The sequence below is a fragment of the Dasypus novemcinctus genome, chromosome 15 (genome assembly GCF_030445035.2).
Source record: "Dasypus novemcinctus isolate mDasNov1 chromosome 15, mDasNov1.1.hap2, whole genome shotgun sequence".
NCBI classification, from domain to species: Eukaryota; Metazoa; Chordata; class Mammalia; order Cingulata; family Dasypodidae; genus Dasypus; species Dasypus novemcinctus.
In genome coordinates, this window is record NC_080687.1 from 44,822,872 (window position 1) to 44,840,554 (window position 17,683).

Here is a 17,683-nt window from a genome sequence, read left to right on the forward strand (position 1 = left end):
TGGGGCTCCCCTACGTGGGGGACACCCCTGCGTGGCATGGCACTGCCACACTGCGCACATCAGCACTGCCCGTGGGGTTTGAACCGGGACCTCCCATGTGATAGATGGATGCTCTAACCACTGAGCCAAGTTCGCTTCCCTCCATTGAGTTATATTTAGGGTTCTTTTAATATTTCCATATCTGATTGATTTTGCTAGGGTTTTCCGGCACTTCTCTTTTAGTCTCATAATTTCTCCATTTTCCACTTTTCTCTATATTTTAGTTTAATTGTGCTTGAATTTTTCTCCAACATGATATTAACTGCTTGGAGGGTGAGAGATTTATAACTTTCAAACTTACTATAATGGGGCTTTATTTGAAACCAGCCATTTCACTTGGAAACTGTTTTAAATTTTTGTCATATTTTGCATTGTGTTTTCTTGTCTTTTTTGTGTGTTTGATTAAATCTTCATTATCTACTTATTTTAGTCTTTTAAGAAGGTACTTATTTATCTTATTTCCATTCTTCTAGTGGTTATTTTAAATTTTTAACTTATATTTTAAATGTTTTTCTATCAATACCTAGATGTAATTTCCTCAGTTAACAAGGAAAATTTACCAGACTTCCATTTCCCTTCCTTCCCTATTTTCTCTCCTTCAGATTGAGCATATTTTGAATATTAATTTGGGGGGTTATTACTATTTCATGTATTAACTCTTATTTTAGAAAACATATATTTTAACACTTCTTGACACATTGATTTTTTTTTAATTTACATCTTTCTCTTTGTTGAAATCAGTTTTTTTTTTAAAGATTTATTTATTTATTTATTTAATTCCCCCCCCTCCCCTGGTTGTCTGTTCTCTGTGTCTTTTTGCTGCATCTTGTTTCTTTGTCCGCTTCTGTTGTTGTCAGCGGCATGTGAAGTGTGGGCGGCGCCATTCCTGGGCAGGCTGCTCTTTCTTTTCACGCTGGCCGCCTTTAAAGCATTCTTAAATTTTTCTGGGAGTTTGCAGATAGCAGTCAATCTAAAGTTTGAAGTAGTTTTTGATTGACCTCTTCCAAGAATGATAATTTTGTTGTATTTAAAGTTCTAGAGTAATAATTAATTAGGAGTTTAAGGATATCCTTTCTCTTCTACTGTTGTTGTTGAATGAGAAGTGTGTCCTCCCAATTTGATTCACACACCTTTATCCATGATGCTCATGTTTTCCACCACAGTATGTTTAGGTTTGATCCTGTTTCTTTATGTTTTTAGTCCCCTTTCAATTTAAAGACTCATGTATCTTCTCCAATGGAGATTTTTCTTATTATATTTGTAATCATCTTCTCCTCTGCCTTCTCCTATTGTTTCCTTCTTTGACTTTTCTTGGACAAGTATTGGAGCATCAGGTTCTATCCTTATTGGTCTCTCAATCTTTCTTTTCTTTTCTTTTTTTAAAGATTTATTTATTTATTTTTATTTCTGCCCCCCCCCCCCGTTGTTTGCTTTCTTTTTTTTTTAAAGATTTATTTTTTTTTATTTAATTCCCCTCCCCTCCCCCGGTTGTCTGTTTTCTGTGTCTTTTTGCTGCGTCTTGTTTCTTTGTCCGCTTCTGTTGTCAGTGGCACGGGAAGTGAGGGCGGCGCCATTCCTTGGCAGGCTGCTCCCTCCTTCGCGCTGGGTGGCTCTCCTTATGGGTGCACTCCTTGTGCGTGGGGCTCCCCTACGCGGGGGACACCCCTGTGTAGCAGGGCACTCCTTGTGCGCATCAGCACTGCGCATGGGCCAGCTGCACACGGGTCAAGGAGGTCCAGGGCCTGAACCGCGGACCTCCCATGTGGTAGACGGACGCCCTAACCACTGGGCCAAAGTCCGTTTCCCCGTTGTTTGCTTTCTATGTCCATTTGCTGTGTGTTCTTCTTTGTCCCCTTGCATTCTTATCAGCGGCACCAGGATGCTATGCCTCTTTTTGTTGTGACACCTTGCTGAGTCTGCTCTCTATGTGTGTGGTGCCACTCCTAGGCAGGTTGTGCTTTTCTTGCATCAGGCAGCTTTCCTTGTGGGGCACACTCCTTGCACGTGGGACTCCCCTACGTGGGGCACACCCCTGTGTGGCACGGCATTCCTTGCACCTTGCACGCATCAGCACTATATATAGGCCAGCTTGTCACGTGGGTCAGGAGGCCCAGGGTTTGAACCCTGGACCTCCTATGTGGTAGGCGGATACTCTATCATTTGAGCCAAATCCTTACCTCAAACTTTCTTTTATATGTTTTCACTCTTAATCTTTTTGAATATGATTTTTTAGCTTATTTAATAGTAATTTTAAATTTCATCTCCATCTCTTTCTATTTTACCATGGAACCAATCCTATGAGGTATTTCATTTAAAAGAAACATATAGTTTTGCTCTTCAAGGTCTTTCATTTATTCTCTTTAAAAACAGTCAGTGCATGTGGTATTCTCTTCAATATCTTCTAGAAAGTTAAGTATACTTATTTTGCAGTCTTCTGAAGTTTGCTTTATTAGTTTTGGTACCATGATGCCAATTCTTTTGTTGTTCTTGTTGCTCAATTGGAAGCTTCTTTTTACCTCAGTTTTCCTAAAATATTTCATGTCTTGCTGATTATTCATTTGTTAGGCAATTTTATTTGATTTCTTTGTATTTGCAGATTCTTTTTACTTAAAATTGCCCATAGTATTGAAGGAAAGGGGGTGAAATGTACTGTCAAATGTGGTGTGCCAACGTTGTGCCTTCTGGGAGGTGTCCTCCTCTAGAAGGTTCTTTACTCTTTGCCACTGTTGACCACCTGCTGCGTGGTCTTGCCTTTTAGGTTCTATTGCCAATTTTTGCTATTTTGGTTAGCGATCTAAGATGATGACAGCATTTACTTAACAAAGTGAAAGGAGAAGGGAAAAGCTGATTTACCAACTTCCTTAAAGGCATTTTCCCAATTAATACTCCTAGGAACTTAGTACCCTCCAAAATACTCCCACCTCTATGACAGTCTTCACCTGGCATAGGTTTAGATGAGATTTTCCTAGACAGTCCAGTTCTGTCTGCTTTCTGTCTTTAAGAATTGTCCAATATTTTTGTTACATTCTTTGCTTTCTTGCTATCCAGCATTATTATGGATTTATACATTTCAAAATATATTTTCTGTCATTTCAAGGGATTTTAGTCAGAAGACAAAGATGTATATACTTAGTTTGTGGTCATGCTCCAATCTTTTCCACTGACCTTTTATTTTTTTTTTTTAATGCCTTACTTTTTATATTTTGCTTTTATTTGAAACTTTTCAATGCAGTTTTATTGGATTTGGGTTGTTTTGGTTTTTGTGACATAGTTCTGCGGATTTGCTATTAATAATTCATTGGTTTCCTTTATGCCTGTTTGCACACTAAATTCCAAGTCTGAATCTGTAAGCTTTATTTTATTTTATCACCCACTTCCCTTCTTTTTTCAATTTTATCATTCCATCTCCTTCAATTTTATTGTGTCCATTTATATCTCTTGTCCATCAATTGTTAAAATTACCGTATTTCTTTAATTTTATGTTTATTGCATTACTATTTCAATGTGTCTAAGTGGATCTAATTTTTTTTTAATTTTTGATATCTTAACAACTTCTTTGATATTCTTGATGTCTTTCTTATTTAATATTCAGAATTCACTCATTTTAAATGTGAGAGCAAGAGAGCTCATTTCTGCCTTTCCTCTTGGAAATCTCTTTGAATCACACTGCCTCTTCAGAGACAGCAGATAATTTAGCGTATATTTTATTGATTCTATAAAATATATCTTAGGAATGGCTTTATGCTTGTTTGCAACAAGTTTAGAATAAATTTTGATTCACACCAATACTGTGACTCTGGCCAATGCATTTAATTTCACTTTGAGTCCACTGCACCCCAAGTCTGCTGATGGGCATGTGTTGTAATCCATCACTTCCATCTAGACTAACACCACTAGGATGCCAATATAAGACAACCCAGTGCTTTTACTTCAGTTTGAGAGCAGAGGAGGAAGCAAAACGATGAAATCTTGCTAGTAAAAATGTAAAAAGGACCTTTACCAATGTGTCTTTAGCACTTTAATCCTACTGGTATGAAACTACAGTTTTGAGGAAAACAATTCTGAAGCCCTACTATGTAGCATATACTGTGATAGACATACTCCGCCCCACTCTGTCTTCTACAGTTACCTGTTGTTCCTGTGGTTGATCACATATCTGGTTATCGAGAGAATGGGAACTCATACACACTAAAAAAATCCAATATTAAATTTTCAGGATGAAATTAGATTTGTAATATAAAGCTAGATAAAAAAATAATATTTTTGTGATTATATGAAGAGTATCAGATAGCTGCCATGTAAATTTTGGACAGGAGAAATGTTTCCTTGCATCCAAATTGGTTATAGATTTTAGGAGGTAGGAAAAGAAAAGCCAAACTCTGTACTTAAGAGGACAAGACATTAACATGCTTTCTTATGTAGTCAAAATAGTAAATTAAGCAACAATACATAGATCTGTTATTTAAGCCCTACTTTTATTACACTTGATATTTCCTGGTATATTCTCTATGCTCCTTTGATTTGTTGTAAAGAAAATGCTCTAGTAATGATATTACAATTGTTTATAACAATCTGCTACTCTATATTTCCTTATCACATACCAACATTTCTAAAGTCTGTACTTTTGTTTGTCCTAACTTGTCCAGAACTTCCATCTTCCCATTATATGTTTTATGTGCAAACTAAATAGGTTCCATCTTTCCTCTCTCCAGTGCCATATCTTTCTTGCAGTTTTCTCTGAATTCCTGGGTATAAACTTAAGAGAGAGAGAAACAATGGTGTCTAACTCAGCATCTTAATCAATAGTTGAATAATAAATAGCTTTATTTATGTAGCCTGAAAACTAAAATCTTTTATGGCAATATAGATTATTGTCTACATTAAATTTAAAAAATCTGACTTTACCATCTCATAACTGTACTATTCCAGCAAACTCTTACCCAAGTAGAAAATAACTTTATTGGAAATAGGTTTATTTTTCAGGAAAAAACCATTTAAGTGAACACTAAGTTGTTAAACTCTTGAAAAGATGAAATCAACCAATTGCTTGCTCACCAAACTCTTTGAAGTCTGCTTACTTCAAAGCCCAAGCCTTACCAAACCCAGAATTCCTAACTAGTACATCAAGACCCTCATCCTTTGCTAATCAAGCCACCATTCACTTATATACCCCCACCCACCATGCAAGTCAAAAGACCCACCTTAAACTCCAACACCTTATAAATTTCCTGATTTTGCCTTTCTCTTTCTGAGAGATTACTAGGACTCTGTCAGGGTAGTTATCTTTCTTCCCAAAGAGTGATTTATCTGATTAACAGGCTGGGTAATATTTTCCATGAGTCAGCACAGAGCAAGTCAGTGTCATTTACTTGCTTTTACCACTTTGAACACAAGAATGTTGAATTTATAAGAACATAAAATTATTAGACAATGAGTGAATTACAATATAATAATAACAAAAATATGTAATACTAGATAGGAGCTTAAGCACATTTCACACTAAGGGTGTTATCTCCTAATTCTTTCTCAATTAGAAAAATGAAACTCTTAGCCAAGTATATCTAAGAAAATTATTACTGTTTTTCAGCCTTTATAAGAATTCTCTTTAGCAGTTCTGATTTTACATTGTTCATTTGTTTCCTTTCCTTTTCTGTTTGCATTCAATACCACACATTTAAATGACTGCTTCCTTACATTAGCTTTTATCTCTAAAACTAGTATATTTCTCAATACATTTTTTCACGCTTGTTTGTTTATTTATTTATTATGTACTAAGTTTCCTATTTCTCTACATCCTCATTAGCACTTTTAATTTTCTGGATTTTTCCCCACTTTTTTTTTTTTGTCTTAATTAGAGCAGTTGTAGGTTTACAGAAAAATCATGCAGAAATTTCGGAGTTCTTATATACACCCCCTACACACACACATATACATGCAGTTTTCTCTATTATTAACATTTTCCATTAGTGTGATAATTTTTATTACAATTGATGTAACAATGTTATTACAATTATACTATTAAATATATCTTATGGTATACATTAAGGTCCGTGCTTTGTGGTGTACAGTTCAATTGCTGTTTTTTCTGGTAACATATACAACCAAAAATTTCTCATTTTATCCACTTTCAAATATACAATTCAGTGTGTTAATTACATTCACAAACTTGTACCTCCATCATCATCATCATCATCCACTGCCAAAACTGTTCCATCACCCCACACATAAACTCTGTGCCAATTAAACATTAATCCCTCATTCCCTGCCACCCACCCAGTGGTAACCTGTATTCTCATTTATGACTTGATAAGTTTGTCTATTCTTCTTATTTCATATAAATGAGGTCATATAATTTTTGTCCATTTGTGTCTCACTTATTTTGCACAACATTAGGTCTTCAAAGTTCATTCAGGTTTTACCATGTACCAGTACTTCACCTTTTTATGCCTGAATATCCACTGTATGGATATACCACACTATTCATCTGTTGGTGGACACTAGGATAGCTTCCACCTTTTGGCAATTATGAATTATGCCATTATGAGCATTAATGTGCAAACATCTGTTTGCAACCCTGCTTTCAGTTCTTTGGGCTTTATAGTTAGGAGTGGGATTACAGGGTCATATGGTAATTTTATGCTTAATTTACTAAGGAACTGCCAAACTGTATTCCATAGGAGCTGCACCATCAGACATTCCCACCAACAGTATATGAGGGTTCCTATTTCTCTGCATCCTTACCAACACTTATTTTCCATTTTTTAAAAAACAGTAGTCACTCTAGTGGGTATAAGATAGTATCTCACTGTAGTTTTTTTGTTTGTTTGCTTTTCTGTTTTTATCAATTTAATCTCTTTTATTGGATTTTTAATAGCAGGAATTGGTTTGGCAGGGAGAGTAAGGCTATCAGAAAGGTCTATAGTGGATGTTTCCTGAGAGGCCAACTGAGAAGCCTCCATCTGAGTAGTTTCAGATTGAGTTGTATATATCTCTGTGTCGAGTTGTTCCTTTGTTTCTCTTTTATCATGTTCAATCAAAGCAAGACAATTAACATCTTCACTGGTTTCATCTTCTTCTGTCTTGATTTTCTTGGGACTTTCTTCTTTATGAAGTCAGGATATCCCTTTGGCTCCTACTATAGGATTAGGTATTTTTGTTGCTGCATTTTCTAAAGGTCCAGGTGGTCGGTTTACTAGAAGGATTGAAGAAATAACTCTGGAGATCATAGGCTTTGGTAGTGAAGAAAAGGCTGGGTGGAAAGCAGTTTGAGGAATGCTTTCACTCATTGTACCCCCTGACATTTCATTGGAATTTACTTGTGGCACAGAAGCATCAGTAGCCTGTTACATCAGTCACAGATGCTGCTGTTAAAGCTGGAGCAGGACTGTTTCTGCCCTAAGAGCTGCCAGAACTATTCAATGGACTTGTCTTTATGGCACCAGTTAGTGAGGGTGCAGACATGCCATTATCATGGCCCATAGCCAAATCAAAGCTGCTTTCATTCAGGGATGTCAATTCTGTTGAATGCTTTTTCTTTTTTCGCCTGAAGTACATGCATACGTAGTAGTTGATGGCATTGCTTTCTTTCTGCAGCATTGCAGCAATTTTCATATCCACCTCAAACATCTTGTTGTGTATTGCTTGCCTATAAACTGTAGCTGTAAAATATTGAATATCATGAGATCAACAATGAGGTTTTCAGAGTCTTCCACTTTTTTTTTTTTTTAGACACTAACCCTATCACCCATATTGTACAAAAATGTAGACTGCTTTGCGAATTTGTGCGTCATCCTTGCTCAGGTACCATGCTAATGTTCTATTGTTTCAATTTTAGTATATGTCCTGCCAAAGTGAGCACCTCATTCTGGTTTTGATTTGCATTTTCCTGATGACTAATGACTTTGAACATCATTCAAGCATTTATTGTCCATTTGTATATCCTCTTTGAAGAACTGCCTATTCAAGTATTTTTCCAACTTTTAAATTGGGTTGTTTCTCCTTTTGTTTTTGAATTGTATGAGTTCTTTTTACATTTTGGATATTATACGCTTATCAAATATATGGTTTTAAATATTTTTTCCCATTCTGTAGGTTGTTTTTGTACATTCTTGATAAAGTCCTTTGATGAATCTGTGAATTTTGATTAATTCCCATTTATCTATTTTTTTTTTCTTTTGTTGCTTGTGCTTTTGGTGTGACATCTAAGAAACCATTGCCTAACACAAAATCCTGAAGTTGTTTCCCTATGTTTTCTTCTGGGATTTTTAATAGTTTTGGTTCTTATATTTGTTCTATTTTGAATTAATTTTTATATATGTTTTGAGGTAGGGGTCCACCTTCAAACTTTTGAATATATATAACAATCCAGTTCTTCCAGTACAAATTGTTGAAGAGATTATTCTTTCCCCATTGAGTATACTGGGCATCCATGGTAAAAATCAGCTGGCCATGAATGTAGGCATTTATTTCTGAACTTTCTATTTGATTCCATTGATCTATGTGTCTGCCCTTGTGCCAGTACAATGCTACTTTAGATTACTGTAGCTTTGTAATGTTTTAAAATCAGGAACTGTGAATCCTCCGAATTTGTTCTTCTTATTCAAGATGGTTTTGGCTATTTGGGGTCCCTCATCCTTCCAAATGAATTTGATAACTGGCTTTTCCATTTCTGCAAGAAAAGGTTAGTGGAATTTTGTTTGGGATTGTGTTGAATCTGTAAATCACCTTGGGTAGAACTGACATCCTGACCATATTTAGTCTTCCAATCCATGAACAAGGACTGTCCTTCAATTTATTTAAGTCTTCTTTCTTTTCTTTCAGCAGTTTTGTATTCTACAGGCAAATCTTTTATATCCTTGGTTAGGTATATTTCTATATACTTGATTCCCTTAACTGCTATTGAAAATGGAATTTTTTTCTTAATTTCCTCTTCAGATTGTTCATTACTAGTAAACACCAATAATTTTTGTGTGTTTAGCCTATATCCTGCCACTTTGTTGAGTTTGTTTCTTAGCTCTAGTAGCTTTGTTGTGGAATTTTCAGGATTTTCTTTATATAAGATCATGTCATCTGCAAATAGAGGAAGTTTTACTTCTTACTTTTCAATTTGGGTGTCTTTTATTTCTTTTTCTTACCTATTTGCTCTAACTAGCACTTCTAGTTAAATGTTGAAAAATTGGTAACACTAGGCATCCTTGTCTTATTCCTGATCTTAGGGATGAAAGCTTTCAGTCTTTCACCATTGAGCATTATGTTAGTTAAGAGGTTTATCTTATATACTCTTTATCATGTTGAGGAAATTTACTTCTATTCCTGGTTTTCTCAGTGTTTTTATCAGGAAGGCTTGCTGGATTTTGTCAAATTCCATCTGTGTCAATTGAGATGCTCATGTGGTTTTTATTTTCTGTTCTATTAAAGTAGTATATTATATTAATTGATTTCTTTATGATGACTCACCTTTGCATTCCTGGGATAAATTCCTCTCAATTATGCTGTATAATTCTTTAATATTCTGTTGAATTTGGTTTACCAGCATTTTCTTTTTTGAGGATTTTTGCATTTATATTCATAAGGGATATTGGCCTGTAATTTTCTTTCCTTGAGGTATCTTGGATTTTGGCTTTGGTATCAGCATAATTCTGGCCTTAAAGGGTGAATTATTGAAGTATTCCCTCCTTTTCTAATGATTGGAAATGTTTGAAAAAGATGGTATCGATTTTTTATGTGTTTGGTTGAGTAGCAGTGAAAACATGTGGTCCTTGGCCTTTTTTGTTGGGAGACTTTTCCTTACTGATTCAATCTCTTGTAATAGGTCTCTTGAGATTTTCTATTTCTTCTTGTGTCAGAGCAGGTAATTCATATGTTTCTAGGAATTTGTCCATTTCACGCAGGGTCTCTAACTTTTTGGCATATAGTCCCCTCTTAAAATTTATTTTATTTCTGTAAGTTCAGTAGTAAAGTCCCCACTTTCATTCTTGAGTTACTTGTGCCCTCTTTCTCTCTTCCTTTGTCAGTTTGGCTTAAGGTTTATCAATTTTATTGATCTTTACAAAAAACAGCTTTTAGCTTTGTTGATTCTTTAATTTTTCTCTTCTCTACTTCATTTACGTCTGCTAATCTTTACTTTGCCTTCCTGTACTAACTTTGTATTTAGTTTGTTCTTCTTGTTCTAGTTTCCTTAGATGGGAAGTTTGGTTATTGATTTGAAATCTTTGCTTGATTTTTAAGTTTGTTCTTTTTTTACTGCAGGCATTTTGGACTATAAATTTCTCTCTGAACACTGCCTTTGCTGCATCCCATAAAATTTTGTGTGTAGTGCTCTCATTCATCTTCTGAAGAACTTCCTAATTTCCCTTGTGATTTCTTCTTTGACCTACTTGCTAATAGTGTGTTGCTTAATTTTCACGTATTTGTAAATTTTCCAGTTTTCCTTCTGTTTTTGATTTTTAGCTTTATGGTTCAACAAGATACTATGTATGATTTTTATATTTTAATATTTCATTTGTGGCTTGATATGTGGTCTATCCTGGAGAATGATCATGTGCATTTGAGAATAATGTACATTCTGCTATTCTTAAGAGAGCATTCTATATATGTCCCTTAGTTCTAATTGGTTAATTGTGCTGTTCAATTCCTCTATTGCCTTATTATTCTTCTGTTTAGATGGTCTTCTATCAATTATTGAAAGTAGTATATTGATGTCTCCAGAACTACCTATTTCTTCCTTCAATCCTGTCAATTTTTGTTCCACATATCTTGGAGTTCTTTTGTTAGGTGTGTATATGTTTATAATCAATATATCTCCTTGCTGTGTTGAATCTTTTAGCAATATATAATAACTTGCTTTGACACTTGTAATCTTTTTTGACTTAAATTCTATTTTGTCTGACAATAATGTAGTCACTCTGATTCTCTTTTGTTTACTATGTTCATGGAATATCTTTTTTCATGCTTTTATTTTCAACCTTATTGTGTCTTTGTACCTAAAGGTAGTCTGTTGTAGACATCATATAGATGGATCATGTTTTTCATGCAAATGGTCAATCTTTGCCTTTTAAAAGGGGAGTTTAATCCATTGACATTTAAAGTAACAGGTGAGAAGTAAGAATTTGCTTCCACCACTTAGCTCTTTGTTTTCTGTATGTATTCTAGTTTACTAAAGCTGCTCAAAATAGACATCATAAGTGTGTTAGCTTTAACTATGGAAATTTATTAGTTTACAAGCTTACAGTTTTGAAGCCATAAAAATGCCCAAATCTAGGCATCATCAAGGTGATGATCCTTTCTTCCTAAAGACCTGCTGCTGGTGATCCTAGAGTCCTCTCTCACATGGCAAGGAATGTGAGAGCATCTGCTGGACTTTTCTTTCTCTTCAGTGTTTCCTTGCTTTCAGCTGCTTGTTTTCATGGCTTTCTCTCTCTTTGTCTGAATTTCATTCTCTTGTAAAGGACTTCACTAAAAGGATTAAGGCCCATCCTGAATGAGGAGGGTCACATCTTAAGTTAAGATACTACTCACCAAAAGGTCCTACAGGAATGGGATTAACTTTAAGAACCTACTTTTCTGGGGTTACATATAGTTTCAAACCATCACAGTATTTATGTTTTTTGTTCCTCAATTATTTCTTACAGACTTTTTTGTATTTAGTTGCTTTTTTGCAGTCTACCATTTGATTCCCTTCTTTATTACTCTTTTCTATATTTTTGGCTATTTTCTAAGTCATTACCTTTGTAATTACAATCAAATTAAAAGAACACTTAGTTTTACTAGTACCAACCTAGTTTCAGTAGTACACAAAACCTACTACTATTTATCTCCATTCCATCCCTTTTGGTTATGGTCTCCAATTAAGTCTTTATACATTTTAGGTCCTTTAGCACATAGATTTAAAATATTATTTCACATGTTAAGTCACTTTGGGGAAAAAACAGTTACAAAGTAAAAGTTCAATAACACAGAGTTTTACATTTACCTCTATAACTACCTTTACTAATACTCTTGTTTCTTCTTATGACTTATAGCTTTTATTTCAGTCTGCAGGACTCCCCTCAATATTTCTTATAAGGTTGGTCTTTTGACAATTAACTTTTTCAGCTTTTGTTTACCATAAATGTCTTAATTTCTCCTTTCTTTTTGAAAGATAACTTTGCTGGATATAGAATTCTTGGATGACAGTTATTTTAAGGACTTTTAATATGTTAACTTACTATCTTCTGGTCTCCATGATTTCTGGTGCAAATGATTGACATTTTCCCCTATTTTCTCACTTTATGGAAGAGCTACAGGTAAGATACCATGATCATGAAGGTGATCCCCCCAGATCAAGGTCCACAAACTGCATGGATTCCCTGACCCCCTTGACATCCAAATGTGGGAAACTCAACTGTACAACCATGGTAGTGGGGGACTGCATCCTCACTCTCCCTCCAGAACTGCAGTCAAGGAAAACAGACAAAACACTTGTTCACACAGGTTTCTTCAGCTTGAGCTCCCATCAAAGGGCCTGGACTTGTGCATCTGTTTTTTCCAACATCCAGCAGAGGGCTGGTTACTGGTAGAGGAAAGCATGAGGGAGGGAGGGAGATGGGAAGGGCCCAAGAGGGGGAGGGAGAGAGGGAGAATGAGAATGAGGAAGGGAGAGAAAGAGTGAGAGAAGGAGGGAGAGAGGACCCTCCTGTTCTTGCCATACCAAGTTTTTTTTTAATGCAAGATTTTCATCAACAATATTTCTATGGAGGTTTGCTTTTCTCCGGTATAAAGTTCTCTTCTCTTTCTGCTTTCCTTATTTTCTTCTTTCTCCAGCATCATCTCTTATCTCTGGATTATGCTGGTAGAGTTGATAAAGGGTGGGAGAGGGGAATTTATATTTACAAGTCACTCTTTTTTTTAGGAGGACAAAAGAGCTGTCAGTTGAAATCCATCCCTAGAATGTAATATCCTTTTGTAAAATAAGTATATTTTATTTAAAAATCTGTACTTACTATTTATATACATTCTTGAAAGGGAAAACAATGTGGGGATTCAATCATATCCCCACAGAAAGCATGTTCAGGTCCCAACCCCTGGTTCTGTGGGTGTGGTTAAGATTAGACATTAATATAAACAAAAACCTAGATTTAAGAGATATTTATTTGGCTGAGCATCAGCCCATGGCTTATGTATGCTAGGAGAGCTTTGGAGGCCAATATGGCCTTGTTGCTATAATATTAAGAAGGGAACAGATGAGGGGTAGGCTAGAACTAAGGAATAACAGCTTGATTGCTATTGATGAAGAGAAACAGGAGGAAACCTAACACTTCTAAGAAGGAAAGTTGTTGCTCTTCTTTAATAGACACTGTACAAATTAATGTCTTGGTATTTCCAAATCATTCTATATATTTCACATGAAAATTAATGATCCAGAAAGTTTGGTTCTACCTGCTTACTTATTTATGAAGTTTTATTCTTGCTTTAACATCCAGGGACTACATACTTTAAATTATAGAGGAGTAAAGACTACCTTTTTCCTCTGTTGTGAATCCAATGAGCCCACCTATTCTGCCCCTGCCTAGGGAAGATTCATGAAAAGGAGACCTTCAAATTTTGGAGGGTTGGATATTGAGGATCTGCCTGTGAATCAAATTTGATGACTGGCACATTGATCAGATCGTAGCAAGGATTCAATAAATCTTTTTGTGGTTTAAATGAACCCCCTTGGGTTTGCATATCAGTCTACATCTCCTGTCTGTGTCTTTATCATCTACCCTTTTCCTGTGTAGGTGTCAGGAAGGGAGTGAAGATGTCCATGAGTTAATATTTAGTTTTTATTAATGAGTGAATTATTCCTTTAAAAACTTCTTCAGCTCATGGCCTTCTTGGGATTATATCAGAGATTTGGTCATTTAAAGATTTCCCAAAGTACTCTGATAGCCCAATAAGATTGTAAGTCCTTGTTCAACTGACACTCCAGTCTTGACATTTCATTTTTAATAGAACAATGTGAAAGATATAAAACATTGAGGTTTAATTCCTTGCCTGTGGATTTCATATGCTATTAGATATACCAATTTTAATCAGTAATTTTATGACACGTTAAAATCAACAAAGCCAAATTCTCAAGTGTTTTAAGAGTGGTGATATAAAATGTTTCCAGTTTTACATTTGAGTTGTGTATAAAATCTCATGCCTTTTAAATGTTATCTTTAGTTTATAAATTAGAGATAATGGATTTAATTTTTAATTTTTATTTATTTATTTTTAAAGATTTATTTTCTTTATTTCTCTCCCCTTCCCCCCCTTGTCTGCCTTCTGTGTCTATTCACTTTGTGTTCTTCTGTGCCTGCTTTCACTATGGTGTCACTGGGAAACTGCGACTCTCTTTTGTTGCATCATATTGCTGCATCAGCTCTACATGTGTGCAGTGTCACTCCTGGGCAAACTGTACCCTTTTCATACTGGGTGGCTCTCCTTTCAGAGTGCACTCCTTATGCATGGGGTACCTTGCGGTGTACACTCCTTGCGCGTAGGGCACCACTATGCGGGGGCACCCCTGTGTGGCAAGGCACTCCTTATGTGTGGCAGCACGGGGTTTGGGCTAGCTCACCACATGGGTCAGGAGGCCCTGGGATCGAACCCTGGGCCCTCCATATGGTAGGCGGATGCTCTATCAGTTGAGCCACATCAGCTTCCAGAGATAATAGATTTATAGTCAAATGTTCTATGCATTAATGAGGTCCCTGAAGCCTTAGAAATTTTAAACTATCTAACTTGGTTTTGAAAATAATAAATATTTTATGGTTCTTTTGGGGCTATTTTTCAACTGTAACATTACTGGCTTATGTTTAGATTGTTTCTTATTTCCTACATATTTTTAATTGTTTGTGACCTTACCCAGAAATGGGTATTCAATAAATATGTAATAGAAAATTTTAAATGAAGAAACAAACTATAAAGCAGTTCAAAACACAGTACTTTGTGTATAATTGATACCCATGTTATGCTAACAGAAATGTGTAATATTTTATTCCACTTTTGCCCCTGAAATTTTTACTTTTACAATTACTTCAAACTGAAAGTGAACATTATTTTAAAAGTTTAAGCAAAGAGATATAAAAACAAAAGCAGATGAAGAGAATTCTTTTGAGTACATTTTTTTGGATCCACATTAAGAAAGGTGAGCTCACAAATAACAATTAGTCATTAAGGAATTATTAAGAACTTAATGCCTCTTATTAATTCAGTCTTTGAAAGATAACTGAAAGAAAACTTGGTGACTACAAAGAAGGCGTTCTAACAAGATGAGGGTGGGACTAGGATGAGGCAAGTAAGGTACCTATGATTATGTGCCTCTCTGATTCTGTTAGTTCTGATGGAGGAAGCCATGGACCACACTCTGAAATCATTTTTTAAAAAATACTGTTTGCTAGGCTTCACCCAAGAGATACCAAATCAAACTGATTCAACAAATATTGTGAAGTACTCACCTCAGGTGCAAAATTTTAAGGAGTACACGCCCAAAAAAAACCTAATGGCCAATATTAATAACAATGCAATATTTACAAAAAATCAAAATTAATGCCAAAATCAATGATGAACAAAGAAAAAATAAATAAAGATGCAACCAATATTACTGTTTTTTTTTTTTTAAGCCTCAGTTATAAACATGGTTGAACAGGACACTGAAATTTAAAACCCAAATAAAATAAACTGTGAAATGTTACCAAAACAGGCTAAACTCTAGGGCAAATATTTACCTCAGCAAGCTATGTTGGCTGGCTTAATTTCCTTCCTATCAAGTTTCCTGCAGTTATGGGCAGCTTATTTGCTGTGACTGCTAAGCTTTGACCTCTCAGCCCAGCACCAGAAATCACCAAAAGTGGCAGGTAGGGTTGGTTTAAAAACTGTTGATTGTCATTGAAATTATGACTCTTGGCCTTATGACAGTAGACCTTGCAAGTTTCTTGTTATATACAATGCCTATATTTAAGTTCATCATTACTTTTGAACAACTGCAAATCTGAAGAAACATTCAGGTATAAATTCAAAAGAAATAAATAATAACAAGATAAAATACAGTTATTTCTTTGAATATTTTGGTTCCCTCAAGTACAGAATTCAGCTTACATTATGGCCAGACAGAACACATTTCCTGTTTTTAGCACCATTTATGCTCATTAAAGTGAATGAAAGTAAGTTAATTATGAATTTTCTTTGATATATATTGGATAATAATATTTTAAATTTGCCTGTAAAGCACTTTGACAAGAGCAAAAAGAGGCTGGATGCTTTGATAATCACCATAAAAATTTTCATAAGGAAAAGAAGTTTGTTAGTAAAATAAGTTCTGTTCCTGAAGTGAATTTTATTGTTTTTTAAACAATTAGCATTTATTATTGTTTACCATCTAAACAAAATGCATGATATAAAATAGGAAGACAACAAAGTAAAATTTTATAAGGTAAACATTTATTAATGACTAAAATAAAATGTGTTCTGTCATAATATCAACCATATACTATAGGAATCACTCGGAGGAACTCTAATAAGGATGAGTTGAAATTGAAAGTCATCCTAGATGTTCCAGTTAAAACATTTACACAATTTGATCAAAGGGAATGGATATATTAATAAGAATGAATTTCTATGACGGTTGAGAAAACGCTTGAGTTCTGGGCAATAGAAGATGGAGAAACATTGAATCATTGAGCATGGAAAAGCTAAAGTGTTCTGTGTATTTCTTTAAATTGGTTTTATTTCCCAAAGAATGCATGGTATAGTATAATAGTAATGCCCCATATAGGTAGTGATCAACCACGAATAGGAATTGTGTAAAATGTCTCATGACAGGTCATGAACTTTTTCATATCTCCAGGTAGAAGAGGCTTAGAACAAGTGAAATTAAGTTAACTTATTTAACAAGTTTGTTTGTATGAATTTCCTTAGGTAACTGCCAATGTGCTATTAGAGAATCGTTGAGAGGATAGAGGCAAATAGGAGAAACTTGAGGAGCTAAACTAGAGGATGAAGTTAAGCATTAGGATATAAAAGTCAGTGGTGAGAAACACAGGAGAAGAAATAACAAAATCAGCTACTATAGTTCAGTCTGTTGGCCTTTCCTATGTGTGGTGGGTGTCTGTGAAGGTTAGGCTAATGTGTCAACTGGGCCAGATAATTGTGTTGTAATGCAAAGACATTTATGGACTTTAGTCACCAGTGAGTTTACTGCATAGGTAGCTAATTACATTTACACCAGTCAGAGAGAATTTCCCAGCTCATCTTTGGACAGCCAATGTCTCCCAGAAATTCACCAAGGACCTTTATTAGACTTTCATCAGAGTCCCTAGTTGCAGCCTGCCTATGGAACCTGGACTTGTGTATCCCCACAGTCATGTGAGAGACTCATAAAATCTCATACTATTGACTGATATCTCTTGTTGATTTTATTTCCCTAAGAACCCTGACTAAAACAAGGTCAAAGAGTTCAGTATTTAATAATCTCACAGCACATCATTGAATTGTTGTCTAGTACACATATACATATCATTGAAACAATGATCCAGGTTCATCGTAAGGAAGGTAGAGTGAATTCAAGAATTCTGTTTAAGAATTTAAGAAAATAACTGTTACTTTTGAAAGTTTACATCAGAACTGTGTTTGTATGTGAGTG

At 35.1% G+C, this 17,683-nt stretch overlaps 1 non-coding gene and 1 pseudogene across 1 annotated transcript; both read right to left on the bottom strand.

Moving 5' to 3' along the window:
- Positions 1–6,800: 6,800 nt before the first annotated feature.
- On the bottom strand, positions 6,801–8,705 carry LOC101435152 (poly(A) polymerase alpha pseudogene; annotated as a pseudogene).
- LOC111759763 (U6 spliceosomal RNA) lies at positions 7,795–7,897 on the bottom strand. Its single transcript, XR_002793655.1, has one exon. It is a non-coding gene; the product is annotated as a U6 spliceosomal RNA (small nuclear RNA).
- Positions 8,706–17,683: the final 8,978 nt, after the last annotated feature.